The 17,923-nt window shown below is 36.0% G+C and overlaps 1 protein-coding gene across 1 annotated transcript in view; it reads right to left on the bottom strand.

Moving 5' to 3' along the window:
- LOC122809186 (free fatty acid receptor 2-like) overlaps positions 1 to 17,462 on the bottom strand; it is a 57,893-nt gene extending 40,431 nt beyond the window's left edge. The window contains exon 1 of the mRNA XM_044080490.1: positions 17,355 to 17,462. The gene's annotated coding sequence lies outside the window, so the exon portion shown is untranslated. The remainder of the gene's footprint in view (positions 1 to 17,354) is intronic.
- Positions 17,463 to 17,923: the final 461 nt, after the last annotated feature.

Raw genomic sequence — 17,923 nt, 5'->3', positions numbered from 1 at the left:
TTTAATTTGAGCTCATTTCCAGTATACCAGTTATTTACACGTGTAAGCTCTTGTTAAAAGGTTAGGGCATCTGAGGGGGATTTGACAGTAATTTCCAGTTTGCAGCCATCTGCAGACTTAGTTAGCCAGAGGACTTGATTTCCAGACTGGAGATCAGAAAAATGAATGCTGAAGATGAGGTGTCCCAACACTAAACCATGGGGGACACAACTGGTTATTTTCATACTTTCTAATAAGGTATCTGACACTATCAAAGTGTAGGTTCTGTCTTTTAGCCAGTTTGCTATCCATCTTATAACATAGGGATCTACTTTTAAGGCATTAAACTTATTTAGAATGTCAGTATGAGGTATGGTGACAAACACCTTAGCCAGGTCAAGTTGCACCATGTATGACCATTGTCAACAGCCTGTGTAACCCTCTCAAAGAAGTGAGCTAAGTTCATTAGGATGGATCCTCTCTGACAAATCCTAACTGATGCAGGTCAGTTTTAATGAGATGTCTGATACCACAGTTCATAAAGTCAGCTACAGTATGTTCCCTACCTTTGCAGATGTGACTCATCAGATTGACATGTCTATAATTCTTGGAGATGGTAGACAAAACCTGTAACTAAACTTATGTTAAACTTTTTGAGAAGTTGCTCGGCTAGGTCATGCTTAGTATTGTATATTAAACAGCTAGGTGTACTGCCAGGCTCCACAAAAGTACATACATAGATACATTTACCATCACTGCCAGGCTCCATAGAAGTACATACATATATATATATATATATATATATATATATATATATATATATATATACATACATACATTTATTTATTATCCTTTTCCTGACCAGTTTGGTCCCAGTAGGCTAGTGGCATATTTTCAGGGGAGACACAAGGTGCCTTTTATACTACTAAATTTGGCCAGGGCAACAGGGAAACCTCTACTACTTTTTTCAATAGGTGCCATGGGATCTTTTACATCCAAAAAAAATAAAAAAAAAAAACCCTGAAAAAACAAACAAACAACAACAACAAAAAAAAAGCAAAAAGAGAGTGTGTGTCTGTTGAGCTTGAATCAACACATTAGTAACGTGTGCAAAAAAATGATGTTGCCAGTTTCTCAAAATCTTTAGTTATTAAGTATAATAGTGATGCTAAATTGATCAAGGACATTGCTAAGCATAATTAGAACATCTTTAAAATTGATGAAGACATATAAATTAGTAGGTGAAGCCTCAGATTTTATTTATAAGACTGGAAGAAATCTCAAAGGGTTGTTTGAAAAACAAGATTGGTTACAAAAAAACAAGTTAATATCGGGTACATGAGAATGTAGAGCATGCAGTCAATGTTCTTTCATTTTGGAAGATGAGTCGCTCACTATAGATAATTTTAATAATGTATGGATATCTTTAGCCAAAAGTAATTGTGCCACCAAGGGGGTTGCTTATATTGCACCCTTTTCAAGTTGCCCATGTTTCTACATAGGAAAGACTGAGAGGCCCCTCCGAAAAAGAATATATGAACACAACTATGATATTTTGAAAAAGAATACTAATAATTCTCTTTTTAAACATACACTAAGCTGTGTTAATTTTGAAAACGTTAAGTTTGGTATTCTGGACATTGTCCTTCTTAATGAATGGGGGGGGGGGTGCAATTGGAAACTTTGACTGAATATAAAGAATCAATGTGGCAAATAAAACTTAATGTCTTGGTTGCCCTGGGCTTAATGAACAACTACTAAGTTGTAGATAGAAACATAATTAATATATTATTGATTATGAAAGGCTTTTATATACAGTGAACTTGTTTTGATTATATTTCCAGATGTTTATACTCATACATGAGTTTTTTTCTTGTTTAGTCTTATATATATACAATAATATATTTATTTTTTATTTTTGTTCTGTTGGTTCTTAAAAACTAATGGAAACGTTATTGTTTTAATTGTTTACATTTTTTTTTTCATTTTACTTACTGTTTTCTTTTGACTGTTTCTTATAGCTCACATGACTTGGTTAATTAATTATATAAACTAATTTACTTCTGTTTTACTGTATTCTGATGAAGTCCTAAAGGACAAAAGCATTTAACCCAGTGGTGCTTTATATTTTTAACTGTTCACTAAAACTCTTTCTGTGTTTACTCATACATGGGAATTCCAAGTGGATTTTCATCTCTCTTGTGTTTGTATACTAATTGAGCTCATGTATGGATTTCTATTTTATATCCACATGAACTACTACCAGCTCAAGCAGATGGAGCCTTGATTTAATATCTCAGCTGAAAGATAACACACTAAGGAGTGTATGCTGCTCTGCAGTATCAGCAATACATCTTCCTGGTGTGGGAATAGAACCCCCAGTTTTTTTACACCAAACGTGAGTGTGCTACCTATTGCACCACTGACGCTTGTTGTAGAAAGTTTTAAATAAATTCTAAGCAATATTGGGTGTTATTCCTTAGTTTGCTATTTTGTTGTCTTTCGGCTTTTCCCGGTTAGGGGTTGTCACAGCGGAACTCCAGTCCGCTAATGATTGGCAGTAGATTTTTACGTGCCAAGTTGCCAGCTCTGACGCACAACCTTCAACGAAGGTACGCCCATTCACACATGTCTCCACACAGAAGACGTTCTTGCTGAGAATCGAACAGGACAGCGTCTCACTGTGAGGCGACAACTCTACCGCAGCACCACCACCGCAGTACTGTTCCTTAGTTTGTTATAGTTATTCCTTAGTTTGCTATAGTAGCTGAAAAAGGATTTATAATTGTCTTTAGCTGCAGGTGTTAATCTCCGTTCATAGGCTGCTTTAGTAGACCTAATAGTATTTTTCAAGTTTAAGTACTATTTTGACAATATCAATAATATATTAGTTTTTGGATCCACTGTATACTTTTTGGAGATTTTTTTTTCTTTTATTGTAAAGTTTATTTATGTCTGGGGACCATCAAGATAAAAAATGTGGATGGTCCAAAGATGTGTATAACTTATGAAGATGCACCAACAATGTGCATAAATGTTTGATAACATGATAAAAGTGTAGATAAATGAAAATATTTACACAGTGTATTAGAGATATGTTTTTATTACCTCCTTTATCTGAGGTCCACCATTAGTGTACACTCTTGGCACATCATCAACAGCTGACTTATATCTGTGGTGTGCCAACAACCATACTGAGTTTTCCCTAAACTTATTTATGTGTGTTATTAATTAAAACACACAGTGTGCACCTAATACAGGGACACTCACATGTCCTCAAAAACATCCTTGCCCACCTGCATTTTAACAAAAATCTATACACATTTTAAGGAAAAAAAATACAGTAAAAAATAGGTCACATCTCCCATTCATTTCTGTATAAAAGAAAAAAATGTACCTTCAGACACTGCACACATAAATAAGATTCATTCATATTACAATAAAAATTCATATAAAGAATAAATAATAAACTAAAACTGTCCAATCTGAAAACAGCATTACCAGCAAAACAGACCAAATTACTTAAAATATAAAGTATAAAACAAATACATCCTAGTATAACCCTCACATAACATTCACTTGCCTATTAATGTGATGTTTTTTAATGATTAAGTACAAATATTAAAATAGTACCTCAGAAGTACAGTGGAAGACATTCCATTCATAAAAAACATACACAAACCAGCAGAGCTCTATTTAGTAGACACTTACAAATTTAATGTAACCTTTTACAATTAACTTAAAAAAAGAATGGATAAATGGAATATATGGTACTCTAGATTTTGTGTTACATGTCTTTGACTGTAGGATTAGAAAACGTGATTCATAGCACATAGATATTAATCTCTAAAACTTATAGTGCAATATATTTCAAGCATCATACAACAGACCCCATGCCTATATCTGTATCTATATCTACATTATATCTAAATGGATATAGTTTGTTTAGCCAAATGCTCTTTTGAGCGAACAGTTGTCTGCTTTTTGTAAAACGGTGAATGCCAATGAGATCAAAGAAAGTTATCTGTGCATGTTTGTAGCTCTGTTCTTTGTTTAAGTGGGAATGGTTCTTTTTTGGGGGGTAGGTTATGTTGGTATTCCGTGAGTTTTTGTTTTATTTTGTTGGGATTGTGTTGCATGTTTTTTTTTTCTTGGTTGTTTATTTCATCTTTATGAAATGCTCTCACACAGTACTCAGCTTTGGTTGGGCGAGAATTGAATCAGCAAGTAATGAAAGCTCTTATAGAGCTAAAGGAGATCACTGTAACACGATACTTATTTCACAGTTTCAAGGGGGTGGATGTCAAGAGAACAAAACAGACAGGAAGAAACAGTGTATGTGACGAAGGAAAACTGTCTGTTTGCAGGCAAGGAAGCTAAGCACTTTGTAGGCTACAGTTTCGAGAGAACCTATGCTTTGGGGGAAAGTTTATACTAATAACAGTCTGGCTGTTATGACAGAGGACTAAGGCTCTAAGCCAATAATGAGCTGTTTCCTGAAGTTAAAGGTTCAAAATCAATTCATTTCACATCAATTTGTCTCCTGTATGATTCTGAGCAAGTCATTTAACCAGACAGTGCTCCTAGGCCACCCCTGAAAAGGGTTACGTGTGTCCAGTGGTCTTAGCCTCCTTAATAAAGTAATAATAAAATAATGTAATAATCACTGTCTGAGCAGGGTGAAACAGATTTGGCAGTGACACTGCAGTTTACCAATGTGGGCTTGCCCTAATAAGTACATTAAGAGGAATGGGTAAATTCAGATTTGTCTATGGTTGGTTGGTACACAAAGATTCATTTAAAATGTGTTTATTACACTTTATACATATTTCTACTGCATAATGCCTCTGTTTTTACTCCATGGATGTCTCTGCACATACGAGTGAGCAAAGAGCTCCTCTGTACATCTTGAGTATGCAGATATTTCTCTTCATGCAAATTCTCTTGTAGTGAAGGAATATATCATACCTTCATTATTTTTTCTTTCACAAAGACAATGGTATCTCCATTTCCTGTTGTATATACTGGAAGAAAGAGTACAAGACCTCAAAAAGGTCATCTTGGAGTTTGTATCCTAGAATAACTGGGTTCATATGCCGTTGGGCTCAACCAGCAGTCTGTTGTTTTTTTTAATTCTCAGCTTGCCTTTTTGAAACCGGCAGCACATTCCACATATCTGCTATACTGAGAGTTTAAGTATTCTTCTTTATTAAAGTGCCATAATTGTTGAACTGCATGAAAAAATAAGTGATTTGTTTTAGTTGCCAGCTAGTGGGACATAAAGGTCACCCCTACTTCACATTATGTCAACATTTGTACCCTTGTACCCTTTTGTCAGATCACCTCAAGTAAGCCTTTAACTTGTTGACTGCAGATTAAGTTTAACCAGTCATTTACAGTAGCTTGAATTCCATACTGACCATTTTTTTTTATCTTTTTGTTAATATGATGCTGATTCTTTAATGAGGAAAAGCTGTTAATATACAATATTTGATGTGTGGACTTATAAATGTCCAAAACTATGTTACTAACACTTTGTGTTTCCCCTGAGGAGACTGTATACTGTATGTCTCTCACAATAACATATCTTCTGAGTATAATATTTCCACTGGCATCAAACTTCATTTTCCTGTCCAATGTTACCCCATGTCCTTAACACTGTAACAAGTACAATATGATCATTTACTGAATACAGATAGTCATTATTTTTGTTGGTAACTGTAGTTTGCCTTTATTATCACAAAAACATTGAACAATTCCAGTGTAACTACCAGCAGTGTTTTTAATAATTTTTGCTTTTTAAAGCAAGCATACACAAGAACTGTATTTCAATGCACTGACTGTGTGCTTCATTGAAAATGTTGGAGAAATGAGACCTGTCACTGTTGTGATCACTACATACAAGTTCATTTTAGAAGCTGGTTAACATTGTTGAAATAATTATTTAATTTTACATTTTACTGGAAGCTTCACTTCCCTTGGCAGAGGCTAATAAAATTATTATTATTATTTTTTGTATTACGCTCCTAAACTGCATTCCAAGATACCTTTGTTTAAGTTGTGAAACAACTGTAAAATTTAACAAGGCTGCAACAGAGTTTGAAAAATCAATGGGGGCCATAGTTCCTTACAGATGGTGATTAGGAATTATTTATATAAGAATGTTTACAGCAATGAGAGAAAAACACTATAAGGAAATTTTATTAGTAAGGGGTAATACTGTCTCATTGGTAAGTCTTTTATTATACTAGGTGTCATTAGGAAAACTGCTGAAATCTTTTAACACTTGATGGTTAACTGTTATCTGTCATTGTAGAACAAATAGTTTCTGTTTTCAGTTCATTACAGATCTGGGTCTATTGTTTACCGAGAAATTTGCTTTGACACGCTTAATTAAATGCATTTGCCAACTGAAAAAAATAGATTCTTCAGGATTAGCTACAAATTAAAACATTAGAAGGCAAAATGCTTTTGCAGAGACTGAGAGGACAAAGTAAATGTTAAGGTTGCATGATATATATTTTTGTAATATATATTTTTGCCACAGTTCTTAAAGTTCCTAATATGGTGTAATGGCATGCAATAAAGAGAAAGGTGCAAATCACTGTTTACAAGAAACAATTCCTTTAGCACAATTAACAAAGACTACAACTGTGATTCAGAAAGAAGCTCACAATAACTGCCTACCTCAGGTATGTCACTTACCATGATGGTGAAAAAATGTGAGTCAGAGACCGCTACATATAACTGGAATGAGATAGACCGCATTATCAGCTCATTTGCATATCTCTGAATCACATTCTAGCTAACACTAGCACTGTCAGATCTGATTGCAGCAGTGTTTTCCATAAAGGCTCATGCATCATGTTGGCAAAGGCACTCCTCTACAGAGACACACATATGCACACACACACACACACACACACACACACACACACACACACACACACACACACACACACACACACACACACACTTACTTATGCTGCTTCATTCTTGGCCCTGATTCTTCTTCTTCTTTCAGCTTTTCCCGGTTAGGGGTTACCACAGTGGATCACCTGTCCGCTCATTATTGGCAGTGGAGTTTTACGGTGTCGAGTTGCCGGCCTGGTTCCACAGAAGGCATACACATGCACACACTCACACCTAGGGCCAATTTAGAGTGTCCAATCCACCTACAGCATGTCTTTGGGATGTGGGAGGAAACCGGAATACTCGGAGGAAACCCACGTGACCACAGGGAGGACATGCAGACTCCGTACAGAAGGCACCCCAGCCGAGGATCAAACCGGAGAACCTCTTGCTGTGAGGTGGCAATGCTAACCGCTGCACCACCGCAGCCGCCCCATTCATGGCCCTGATGATATATATAAATATGTCCATATATATGCACACACTAACACCCCTCACTTCCTATTGTTCACAGAACCTAATTGCATCACACCTACTGCTGTAAGAATGCATGGGTGACTGCTATCTTTTTAATGCGTTCACTTTTTCCTTCAAAAGTGAAATGTTACATTGCTGAACAGTTCTCTGAAGTGAAACATAAATTGGAGGTTACTTGCATTTCTGGGGGGAGAGAATATAACCAATTAACTTTACTTCCTCCAGATTTCCGCATTAGCATGCATGTTTGTCAGTGAGATGACAAACCCCTACACACATGCATGAGCACACACACACACACACACACACACACACACACACACACACACACACACACACACACACACACACACACACACACACACACACACACACACACACACACACACACACACACACACACACACACACACACACACACACACACACACACACACACACACTGAGGTCCAGTCTATCAGAAAACCTATTTTTCTTGCCCACAGTATAAAGACTATTCCCCTCTCAAACCATTCACACTACTAACAGTACTAAACTGCTCCACATACACACCCTTATTTGTATGACTTCTCTTCACATTTCAGCAATTCATCTTACTAAGAAATCTGCTTTGACTAATACATACCTGCTACAAAGGCTCAGTTTATGTAACATTATCAATAAATCCCAGCAGTATACTTTCATTATTTCTGTCTCTTACTGTTGCTAGCTGGCGACACCATTCCAACCCAGGTCCTCTTTTATCTATAACTTTCCAGACTAACCACAAATCGTCTCTCAGCTATTTTAACAATAACACATTATCCCTACTGGAATGCTAGTCTTTAAACTCATCTAAACTTACAAGCCTCACAGAAACCTGCCATGAGGAATGCCCTCATATCCCACAATATTTTTTTGACAATTACACTATAATTATTGATAATCGGTGATCCACCCATCAAGGAGGTAGCATACCATTATAAATTAAAAATGATGGCAACCTTACTCCTATGCTAATAGCCAAAATAATTTTAACAGGGAAAATGACCCTAGCTGACTACTTTATCCAAGTCCTTTTTGTTGGACATATTAAACTGCTTAATGCTCGTGTTTATATTCCACCTCCCTCTTTTTCTAATCTATTTGAAACCACAGTTTCTACCATTTTGCAACATACAAAACACCACAAACTGCTCTTAGTATGTGACATAAATCTAGATTAGTCAGGACCATTAAAAAAAAAAAAAACTCAACAGAGTTTCTTCTTCCCTCTGTCTCACACAGATGATCTTTGTTGGGACTCACCTTATGTATGCCCCTTCCAAAATTACTTTTCTAGATGTAGTACTCATAGATATTCGGAGTAAAGTTAATTCTCTCAATGACCATTGTCCCTTTTTTACCACATGGACTCTAAAAAGTGAAAAAGCCTGAAATCATCCACACCAGAACCATCCTAGACAACTCTGCTGCCATTCTCATTCCTGAACTTCTCAATACCCATTGTGATCCTCTGTACTCCTACACTAATCCTGCTTTTGGTCTTCCAACCTATTAAAACATTCTTACTCTCATTCAAGATGTCTCATCCCACACAAAACTAAAAATAAAAACATGGCACATTTTCCCTTTGGATTGCCGACAATTTCAAACAACTTATCAAACTTGTGGACAACTTCTGAGTTGACTGGAACAAACCCACACCATTCTGATTTTGACAAACACAACAAATACATCTGTTTGAGAAAAGAGACAAGATTAGCAACTAGTAAGGTTAAAGCTGAGTTTTGCAGGAAAATTCAAAGGATGACAATAGGCTCTAAAAACTCTGGCTACTTCAAGTTTCTTTCCAAACTTCAGTTCTGCCTCCAAACTACTTGTGTCTCTACTCTCTGAAATAAGAAGTAACTTCTGTTCCCCACTTAATAATAACAATCCTATTTCCCTACTAAACCAGCCTTCACCATTCCTTCCCTTACACACATTCTTGCTGTAACCCCTCTTTCTTTTTAAGATAATTACAAAAACTGGTTGAGAAACTACTAGAGAAGATCAATTCATCCTGTCAACCCTTCTTCCATTCCATTCATCCTGATGTACATATACGCTTGGATGCAAAGTACTCAGTAAACGCATTGCCTTTATCTTTACCCCAACTCTCTTCATCTGTATTTTTCTCTACAGCTTTAAGTGTGCCTTTGTTATATTTCAACCTAAAGTCAACATCCCTGCCTCTGCCAATGACTTTTGGTCTATATCTAACCTTTGTCCTTTTATTAAGATCCTTGAAAAAATATTTACAATCACTTACTTGACTGCATCTCCAAGTATACTATTCTCAGTCAGAGACAACATAGTTTCCTCCCTAACTACAGCACAATCACATCCATTCTGTCTGTCTCTTAAAAATCAAATATTCTCCAACATGAAGCAAGGTAAATTCTCTGTAGCCATTTTCCTAGTTCTCAGTAAAGCATTTTATACAGTCAGTCACTCCTTTCTAATTCAGAATCATGATGAGATAATAATCTCTCCTGATGTTCTGCAGTGGTTTAAAAACTATATTTTAAATCATTCATTCACTCTCATGGGTCCTAATGGAGAGATGAAAAGTCAGCAAGCAAAAGAAAGTAGTAGTGCTGAAACTGAATTAATCCTCAAGTCTTGGTGAGTACCTTCATGAGGTAGACCTTGTTTTTCACAAAATCTCACTAGGGTGACACTATATCATGGACAGAAGTAAGTCAAAAACAAAAAAATATAGGTGGGTGCACAAGGCCCACGATAAAAAAGTGCCCAATCCTGGTAGGCGCACTGTTGCCAGGACTGAAAAAAAAATGGCAGTGTAGAATCCTCAAAATATGGAAACATTCCTACAATGGGGCTAGGCCTGACCCAGGGGGGAGGATGCCCCCCCTGTTGTAGAAGGAAGTAGCAGTCCACAAAAATCACAAAAACTGATAGGCCAACGAAGAGCCATAAAGATGATAGAGTGGACTATTGAGGATAAGAAAGAAATTATGTATTTTTACTATTATGCATAAAGCCCAGAATTTCCAGACACAGGATATACAAAAAGATTAAGAGATAAATTAGAGGAAAGAAAAATACTTCCACAGGAAAAACTGTCAGAAGCTTCAAATACAATTTTGTGTTCATTAATGCAACAACTTTTTGAAAAACCGTAGACAGACCAAGCAGCTTTGATCTGTTTGGAAAAAGAAGCATCTGAGGAAGTGCAAAAATGTAAACAACAAAACCTAGATATTTTTAATAAGTATAAAAAAGAAATATGGGAGAGAAAGAGAGATTTGATATGGTGCAATATTTATGCAAAGGAGATAGCCAACTTAATCAATATAAAGAAGGCAGCCCCAAAGATATTTGAAGAGAAATACAGGGAAAGGCATACAGATGGAATATTTCACAATAAGAAAAATAATATCACAAAGATGGAATGTAGAAAAGAAATTTAGTAAAGTAGAAGGTAAAAAAATAGAAGTTGAAGTTATGGAGTGCCTGCAAAGTGAAGGATTTCATGTAGAAGGTCTAACACAGATTACTCTACAGCACAATGGAATGAGTCCTCAAAGTAAGGAGAAGCAGGAAGATCAGGAGACATCTGAAGAAGAAATATGGACATGGGAAAGAAAAAGAGATTTAATATGGTGTAATATTTATGCAAATGCGAAAGCAAAAGTAACCAATGCAAAAAGAGCAGCACCAAAGATATTAGAAGAGAAATATAGGCAAAGGAATCTGGATATGTAAACTTTTACAATACAAAAAATAAGAAGACAAAAAGGAAAGGCAGAAAAGGAGATTAGCAATGGAGAAGTCAAATAAATAGAAATTGAGGTTATAGAGCACCTGCAAAGTGAAGGATTCAGTGTAGAAAATCTAATGCAGAAAGCACCACACCAGGATACAGCAGTTGATATCCAAACTAAGGGGAAACAAGTGGAACAGAAAGCAATTGGTCAGGCACCATATCAAGATATTTTGGAGCCTTCCACAGGAAACCAGTATAAACATTCACTTGAAGCTAGGTAGCAAGGGAAGGAACAGGGAACTGTGGAAACTCTGATGCAGTCAATGTTGTGGAGTGACAGGCCAGTGAGTTCTCATATGACAGAGCAACGGATGGCACAGGATGAAACTGAAGAGAATGTGCCACAGGAAAATTTAATAGAACTTTCTATAGAATGCCCACAGGAAATGGGAAAAAAAATGCGCTCTCAGTTTAGAAGAAACCAAGCTAAGAGAGGAGTTGCTTGACTTAATAGACATAGACATATTAAAATCAAAGAAAGAAATAGACTGCGGAAGGTCAATAAAACCCCAAAAGTCAGAAGTTTGATAAAGCAAATGAACACGGTAATTATAATTAGGACATTTCCTAGAGATTTATGTGATATAACAGAAGTAAACAGGATATATTACTGTGCAGCTAAATTAATTCCTGATAAAGTTCTACCACAAGAACACAGGGTAGTGAGGGAAAGGAAGGGGAGAAATCGAATACCATCATGGAAGTATCAAATGGAGAAAACCATAAAGCAACTAAGACAAGAAGTGTCACTATTAGAAGAGTATAGAAGAGGGAACAGATCAACAAAAATACTCAGAAAGATAGATGTGATAAAAGCAATGCACAATATTAGCTAGAACAGACCTGAATCTATCATGCACTATCGCAAATAAACTAAAAATTTCAGCACAGGTAGGAAAACTTAGAAGATACGCAGATAAATATAAAGGAAAAGTACAAAATAAGCAATTTATTGATGACCCAAAAAAAGTTTTATAGAGAATTGGGAAACAAGGTAAGAGGAGTTGAAAGACTGCCAAAAAAGAAGGAATATATGCATTTTGGAGAAGTATCTATGAAGATCCTGTGGAATATAAAAAAGATGCTAAATGGATAAAAGAAGTAAAAAAAAAAAATAAGAAGTTTAAAGGTACAGGATATGAAATGGGATGAAGTAACAGCCAGAGAGATTAAAACAAAGTTAAGAAAAGCCTCTAATAGGAAAACCCCAGGCCAAGATGCAGTACCTAACTTTTGGTTAAAAGTACTAACATCTTTGCACGAAGATTTAGCCATGAGTAAGAACTATTTATATTCACACCCTGAATGGACATCAACCTGGCTAACAACAGGAAAAACAATGTTCCTACTTAAGAGTGAACCTGCAAGCTGTTCCAAAAATTACAGACCAATAACTTGTCTTCCAACAACGTATAAACTGTACACGGGAATTGATGCTGACAGAGCTTATAGTCATTTAGAAGAAAACTGTATTATGGCAGTAGAACAAAAGGGTAATAAAAGAAAGTCATATGGAACAAAGGATAATTTGTTGTTAAATAAAGTCATAGTAGAGAACTGTAAAAAGGGTAAGAATCTAAGTATGGCATGGATTGATTACAAAAAAGCATTTGATAGTATTTCACATTCGTGGATAAAAGAGTGCTTAAAAATGTATAAGATGCATGCTACACTGATCGGCTACATTACAGTGACCATGAAACAGTGGCAGACCACTTTGCATTTAAGTCATGATAAAGGACAAATTATTATCCCAGGGATAAAAATTCAAAGGGGGATATTCCAGGGTGACTGTCTGTCACCATTTTTATTCTGCCTTGCCCTTAACCCATTAAGCTGTTTACTTGACAGCTTAAGCCATGGCTATAATTTGGTTCCTAGAAAACAACAAAGTCTAACAACTTCTCATCTTCTCTTTACTGATGATTTGAAACTGTATAGCACATCAGATGAGGAACTGAAAGCACAACTGCAAGCTGTCAAAACTTTTTCAGATGATATAAGAATGTCATTTGGTCTTGATAAATGTGCAAAAGCAACCTTTAAAGCAGGAAAACTGCAGGACCAAGAAAACATCAGTTTGGGATGAGAATGTGATATAAAAGAACTTGAGGAAGAGAGAGTGTATAAATATTTGGGAACTGAGGATGGATCAGCAATAAAACATGAACAAATGTGAACAAAACTTATTAAGGAATAACTCAAAAGACTTAAATTAATCCTGAAAACAGCATTGACATCTAGGAACAAAATGCAGTCTATAAACCAATTTGCTCTTCCTGTCCTAACTTACAGTTTTGGAGTGATTCATTACTCCAAAATGTGTTGGATAGATTGGATATTAACACAAGAAGGGTGCTTCATGCTCACCAAATGATTTATAAAAATCAGTGTATATCAAGATTATATATTCCCTGTTCTGAAGGAGGGATGGGCCTCCTTGAAATTGATTACCTATATAGATCTGCAGTCATGGAACTCCACATATATCTGCTGACTTCACAAGACCCAAACGTAGTGAAAGTTTTGAAACATGAGGAGTATAAATTTCAGATGACTTCTCTGCTTAGTCTAGTACAAGTATAACAGCATCAAACAAGAATGGAAATCAAACCAGAAGTAGATAAAAATCAGGCAGTAACTGAATGTGCCAAAAAACAAAAGAAAGACTATAAGGTGAAGGACCAGGTGAGAAGGCAAGAAATGTGAAAACACATAAATATAGTTGCAAGTATAGAAAACTTCTGGAAGAACCTCATGTTGATCAGGAACAAATGCAGGAATGGTTAAGGAGAGGTGAATTAAAACCAAGCGATGAAAGGTTAATATTGGTGGCCCAAGATAGTGGGCTACGTACATGTTGGTTTACAAAGTTCAGTGAACATGTGGGAGAAGCAGACAAATGTAGGTTTTGTAAAACAGAATTGGAAACAGTTGCACACCTCATTACTGGTTGTGACATACTAATGGCAGATAGTCTGTATACTGAAAGGCATAATAATGTGGCGAGACTGTTGCACTGGGGATTGTGCAAACATTATATTACTGAAGTGGCTGAAAAACACTGGAAATATGAGCCACAAAGCATCATAAAAAATTATGGTCTACATCACATGGGATCACCCATTGCCAAGAGTTTAAAAGACAGATGCTAGAAAACCAGATATAGTGATCCAGGAAAAGAAGAGAAAAGTAGCATTGATTATTGAAATTGCCACAACCAGTGACTACAGTGTCCTGTGTATAGAGAGACACAAAGTTATAAAATATCAGGATTTGCAAGCAGAAATGAGAGCAATGTGAAATAAAGATACCCAGATAGTTCCAATAGTAGTAGGAGCAATGGTTCTTATAAAGAACAGTCTACAATCATATTTAGACATGTTACCAATGCATGTAATTTTGTACGAACCGCAGAAAGAGTCATTCCTGGGCACATTGCGAGTGCTTTTAAGAGCACTTTTGGCTGACATCATAGAATGAAACAATACTAATTTCATGAACTTTAATTATACTTTGACTTAGGCATGGGGTCCATTCCCGTCATGGTATTAGAAACCCAAAAAATATGGAGAAATTAAAAAGGGAGAGACCGACAATGCTGATATTAAAGGATCATATGACAAAGATGTTCCACAAGGCTCTGTTTGCAGTCCTTTGTTGTTTTTACTCTTTCTAAAGGATTGTCCTTGGGACCTCCCCTACACCAGCTGTCTGTTCTAGGTCTGCCTCCGAGATACAAAAAGAACTTCAGTCTGATGTAATTTCTATCTGGAGCTAGCTTTATAAAAATAACCTGATTATCATACTCACAAAAGTTCTTGGATATTGTTTAGTACACAACACATACTCAAGGTAGCTCAGAAATTCATCATCATAAATCCTGCTGGTATCCCTATCTCTCTTGCATAATTGTGCAAAGGTACTTTGGCTTCCTGTTCACTCAACAATACTCCTTTCATAATCATGTTGAATGCCAAATCCATATTAATATTTTTTTTCATTTTCATGCATTATAGATTATATGTATGTTTTCTTTATTTTTAAATATTAGTGTTCACTCCAACATTACTACATTTCTAAAGTTCTACCTTGACTTAAAACTCTCCCCCTCCTGAGCAAGAGACATCCTTAGGTGAACTTTTGCCCTTTGCAAAGGGGCTCAGTGGCACCTCCCCCTGCTGCTCATTACTCCCTGGCACTGATCCATAACCAAGTTCCCCCAGCTTCCACCCAACCTGCCTTACCTATACTATCCAGATTACTTTTTTCTTCCTTATTCTCAGTTTTTCTTACTCTTCAATTTTTTAATGCATGCATTTATTCATTCAACATATTTTAACTCTGAAAGACTGCACCCTGATAACTGTGGAGGAAACAATTGCATTAAGCCAGAGGTCTGGCCATAGCGATTCTAAAGGCTTCTGAGGTACATTTTACAGTTTTTTTAAACAATGGTTAGATCCAGTGATGGTCTAATCAAAAAATCTTGTTTAAGAGATGTTATTCAGTCTTTGCTCTTCAATTTTGTTTTTCCCAGAATTATTTCAACACACCCTAACTGAGCAAGACTATGCTGTAATAACTGATAGAAATTACTGCATTAAGCAGGGGTCTGGGGAATGCAAATTCCCCAGAAGCCATGGGACTGTTGATGCTCTGAAGTGCCTTTTATAAAAGCCTTTTCATTCAATGATGGGCTGTAAATAAATTCTGTCTTGCTCTTCAACTCTTTTTCCTATATCCTTTTAACAAATCCTAGCTGACAAAGACTACAGTGCAGTAAATAAATTCAGATGTGGGTCTAGGGGCCACTATGGACTCTGACAACATGAGGGTATAGATGCCCTGAGGTGCATTTTATAACTTTTTTCCAACCTTTTGATCCAATGTGACCAGAACAAAAGTTAAGCATAAGGAAAAAATCAATCTTACTTTTTTATTTCAAAAGAAATTAGCTGTATCCAAAGTTTTATTCCCAATGCTGACCAAATAGCAGTGTATAATACACAAAAAAGACAAATGCTTGTGATGATACAAAAATTGTGTTTGGAAATAGTAGCTGCCACCCTACACCACTTCAAAAATGTAGTCTCTCTTGGTGTATCCCTCCCTGGAGCTAAATTAGGATAAAAATTAATGGGACAGATGGCCACAGTCATATATATCAAGTTGCTGTTGTCATATGCATACACAGGATGTTTCATTCACCCCTACCCACAAATAACAGCCACAATCTGTGTACCTGTCCAATGTCAAACTTGAACAAAACTGAAAAAAAACAGAACATATTTACTGTAAGGTGTATATATATATATATATATATATATATATATATATATATATATATATATATATATATATATATATATATAAATGTTTCTTTACTCTCCCCCAAAAGATAGCCATCTGTATATGCATCTGATGTCTGATTGTAAGGAAAGTGAAAAAAATTGTTACAGCAATGTTTCCAGTTTGTTACTTTTAGACAGTACACTGCTCCTTTAGAAGCTTAGTAACACTTTAAGTATCCCTGTGAAGTTTGTGTGGAAAGGTACAGAAATAATGACCACATTCTCCGTAGCCCAACAAAAGATAAAGACTTCTGAGGTTTGGGAGGAAAGTTAAAGAAATAATGACACCATCCCTGGCTCCCCACACAAGCTATAGCACACTTATGTATGCATATCTGAGCAGGGCTGGTCTTAGACAAGGTGGTGTTCAGGACAGAGGCCACTACTAAGCCTGTGTCACAATTTACGTATACAGCCTTAGTGTGTGGGGGCCACCAGTTCTCCAACTCTGAAGGTCTGGGCATTAAGTGATGCATTTTATCCCTTATTTTTTTATTTAATTTTATTTTAGTTTATTTTTGAGAGATGAATGTTTAAACTGAGAAATTGCCAAGAGAGTCAGTTATGTCCATCCAGACAAAGCCCACCAAGCAGATACAACCAGTTCTATATACAATTCAGATTTTTGGGTTGTGATAAAAGAGGATGGCTATATACTGCATTACACCTTTATGTTAAACAAACAGGTGCTACGCATTAAAATGTTCCAAGTTGCATCACACAAGTCATACTAGTCCTGCAATGCTAAAATAATAAGCAAACAATTCTCAGACAGCTATTCCTTTTCCTACACAGACATCCAAAGCAATTATACCTACCCTGTCTGTGCATATCAGATGTCCATTTAAGAAGTCCATGTTAAGAAGTCCATGTTATTTCTCAATAATGCACATCAGTCCTACAAAGCCAGATGGTGACTACTTAAACTGAAAAAAAAAATGACAACATAGACAGTTACTTTCATCCAGCCAACCCCAACCTCCACCTAGCAATTATAACCACAACATTTGTTGGCTATGTAATAGTATTCCAAACAAGTAGTCACCCATTAAAGTATTCTAAGTTACAACACATAAATCACAAAATAAGGAATATTTCCAATAATATCTGGATAATCAATAGTAGCATCCTTAAAAAATAATAATACATGCGTCACAGTTTCTTTTAACTGTCTAGACTTCTGCAGAATATCTCTGATTTTGTCTCATACCTTGGACCTGATGTACTTCATAAAATTTTTGATGTTCTGGTAAATTGCTGAAGTCAGATTATAGTCAGTTAGTAAAGCCAGTCATTAAAGCTTCATAAAAAATGCATTATGTTAATGGAAAACCACAGATCTGACTGAGTGCCAGGGGCTTTTTGCCTACATTTAAATTCAGTGCAA

This window comes from Protopterus annectens, chromosome 8.part0 (genome assembly GCF_019279795.1).
Source record: "Protopterus annectens isolate FY-2018-M chromosome 8.part0, PAN1.0, whole genome shotgun sequence".
Lineage (NCBI taxonomy): Eukaryota > Metazoa > Chordata > Ceratodontiformes > Protopteridae > Protopterus > Protopterus annectens.
The sequence above is the reverse complement of the archived record's forward strand: the minus strand, read 5'-3'. Positions and strand labels throughout refer to the sequence as shown.